Genomic DNA, 3,541 nt, shown 5'->3' with positions numbered 1-3,541 from the left:
CTTGAGACTTTGAAAGATGAGAATTCTAAAACATTGGAAAATCTTGGTTGAACTTAGGAAATGCCTTGAAATCTCTTTTGAAAATTTAGAATTCTTGGAAAATCCAATCCTGAGAAAGACTTGGTAAATCCTTGAAAAAATTGATTTTTCTGAAATTTAAATTGGAAAATGAATTTGAGAATAATGCAATTTGAATGATATGAATGAATGAATGAATATGAATTTGAAAATGGAATTTCAATTGAGGAATTGAGGAATCCTTTTGAAGTTTTGAAAATGTAGTGCATTTTGAAGTTAGCCTAAGAGTGTAGGCTGAATGTGGCTAATACGAAGATCATAAATCTTGGTTTTCTTCGTATTCTGACTATGGCCATAAATACAAATCTCACCGAATTTATAAACCATAGTGGATTTGAAATAATATGCATGAATCATACATCATAATTCAAATTTGCATGAATTAAACGATATGCAATGCAACCCTATTCTAAGCAGAAATGTAACTCTTATTCCAAATATTACATTGAATTGAAATAAAAGAAATAAAAGCTAAATCTTCTTCTTGAATGTTCCTGCAAAACTAGAAAACAATGTTAGCACAAAAATGTAGGTTTTTCTGAATTTATCCAAAAATATGGGAAATTATCGGATATTATTCAGATATAAACCCAAATTCATACCCTCTTTGATATAAACATGATAAATAATGAATAAATTTCAAAAATAAACTTGAAAATTCGAAATTGGGGTCAAAATGACCAAAATACCCCTGATGACCTTGAAATCAGGGTTTTCTGAAAGAATTTTTGTAAATTTTGGAAATTTGAAAATCAAATGAAATAAATCAAACATAATATGATGAAATATGATGATATGCATGAAATTTTGGAGAATTAGAAATTGAAATTTCGAAATTTAGGTCAAAATGACCAAAATACCCCCGATAACAAGACTATGGCCTTAAAACCAGGTTTTTCTGAAATAAATTTTGCAAAATTGAAAAATATGAAATGCAAAGGAGATTGAAATTAACTCTAATATGATTCTACATGGTTATGTGCATGATAAAACCCCTAAAATGACGAAAATATCATAAAAAATCAAATTTAACCTGATTTTCGCCTCATTTTCGCTTCTGAATTTAAAGATAAACTAACACATGGAGCAAATGAACTTGGAATTAAGCCAAATTTGGCATGGACACCTAAAATAACCCTATAAACATAATTAAGCTCGAAAATCTATTTTTTTTGTATTTGTAAATATGGAAATTCAAATAAAAACCCTAAATTTTGTGATTTTTGCCTAAAATGTTGATTCTAAAGGGGATTTAGGATATCAAACTTCCATAAAAATTTCCCAAATTTTATGGGGTGTCAGAGAACAGTAAGACAAGGATTTTTTCCTTTTACATTTTCTGGTTTTGACCTGTGGTCGGAGCTGTGCCACTCCGGCAAGTCGGATCGGAATCCGGCGACTCTAGGATTTAGGGGAAACAGTCAGGTTTCGGTAGAAAACATGAAAAAAATGGAAGAAAGATGGTAAGATGTCTGAAATTATGGGAAACTGTCCCTGAAAAACAAAGGAATATTTGATCTTTTGACACCATTGGGATTCGAGTTACGGTTTGGAAAATGTCACACTGTTATCAGAGACCTAAATCTCTGGAATTTCTGGATATTGAAATCTGTCAGACATAATAAAACATTTTGGGAAAAATACTGAAACAGTTTCAAAAATCCCCAAATTTTGGAAAATGACAGAAAAACATGTTAGGAACAACTTTTGTGTCGAAAGTTTTTGCAGACGAGCTAAGGATTGGGCGGACTCGGTGCATTAGGTTCTGTCTATATCCTGACGAAAGAAAATCAAGATTTTCCCAGGGGTCTGAGAAATTCGATTTTTTACAGATATCAGAAATAATTGGAAAAACCTCAAAATTTCCAGATCACTAGTAGATTCCATTATAAATCCACTGTGATTTTTGGAGGACGATTTGGATTTCCCATAAGGGTGGTGTTGGAGGTTCTTGTCTGCTAAAGCAGAAATTAGAAATTCTGGAAATGGGAAATCCCAGTTTGGGATTTGATTTATTTGATAGAGTTGAAAAACCTGAATTAATTCAAGATTTTGGCAGAGAATCACGGATAAATAACCATAACTATCATGAATTTTCTAAAATTTATAAATGAAATTACATACATGAAACAATGGTTATACGTTGCATAAAATCGAAACTTATAACTAATAAGCAAATACTAATGAAACTACACAAAATGCCTATGAAATGATAAAATAAACTAGATAAAATGCTTTTAATATAAAGTTTATACGAAAATGAAAACAAAATAAAAAAAATCTCAGGGAGATATGAGATTCATAATTGATATGGGCTATTGATGGGAAAGGATCCGATCCATCCCTTGGATGGGTCCCCTCCATGTAGCCTTAACAAAATCCCATTTTTTTTTATCTTTGTATCATAAACCCAGTTACAAACTGTTTTTTTTTTCTTTTTCTTGTTTTTATGTTTTCTTGGACCCATCAAAAGAAATAAATAAAACAGTTCTTACCTTGGAAAAGGCTCAGAGGGGGAGCGGCTATGGTGGCTGCACTAGTTGGAGGAGATGGCGCCGTTTGAAAGGAGGTTACAACAAGGCTGATACAAGTGAGGCTGAAGGTTGGAGGTGGCTGCTTCAACTGGAAAGGCTACACCAAGGAAAGATCTTGGGGCCTTGCTGCCAAGAGGATGCTGGCTGGAGGAAGCAAAGGAGTTGGTGGTTGTTGTTGTAATGGTGACTATAGGCTGCAACCAAGAAGGGACTGGAGATGCTCCTTGGTGATTGGCGTGAAGGAGGTGTTATGGCAGTTGGAAGTGCAACAATGGAGGTGGCTGAGCTGCTGTACTCTCGATGAAGAGGGAGATGGCTGTCTTGATGAGGAGAAGATGGAGGTGCTCCTTGGTGGCTTCAACGGCTGGAAGAGATGAGCCGGCTGGTGCTCCCCTTGTGGTGGCTGCAAGCTGGTAGGTGGAGCTTCAATGGCTGGAAGAGGTGGTTGGCTGCTATGGTGTGCAGTTGGTGGTGTTGAAGGAAGAAGGTGGGAGTTGCTGTAGGTGTAGCAGCAAAGGAGAGAGGGAGATAACTAAAGGGAGAGAGAGAGAGAGGTTAGAGAAGAGGCAGTCGTTCCCTCTTTCTTCTTTTTTTTTTTGTTTTTAAACTTAGGTTTTAATTGTCCTTTAACCTAGGTCTTAATGACCTAATGAAAAAGGAAATCCCCCCTTTACGTGAATGGGTTGGAGGTTGGGGAAAAAGAAAGAAAGAAGGGAAGAAGGAAAAGGGAAAGAAGAGGAAGAAGAAAAGGAAGAAAGGAAGAAGAAAGGGAAAGAGAAAGGGAAAAAGAAAAAGGAAAGAAAGAAAGAAATAGGGCTGGAGGTTTGGGCAACCACCTTGTGGGTCTCACCTCTCTAAAAAAAATAAAAATAAAAAATATATAAAAATCAATAAAAACAAAAATAAACAAATAAAAAGAAGCATTTTTT

Source organism: Nuphar pumila, chromosome 9, assembly GCF_984573655.1.
Source record: "Nuphar pumila chromosome 9, dmNupPumi1.hap1.1, whole genome shotgun sequence".
In the NCBI taxonomy this organism is placed as follows: Eukaryota; Viridiplantae; Streptophyta; class Magnoliopsida; order Nymphaeales; family Nymphaeaceae; genus Nuphar; species Nuphar pumila.
Note: the sequence above shows the minus strand (reverse complement) of the source record.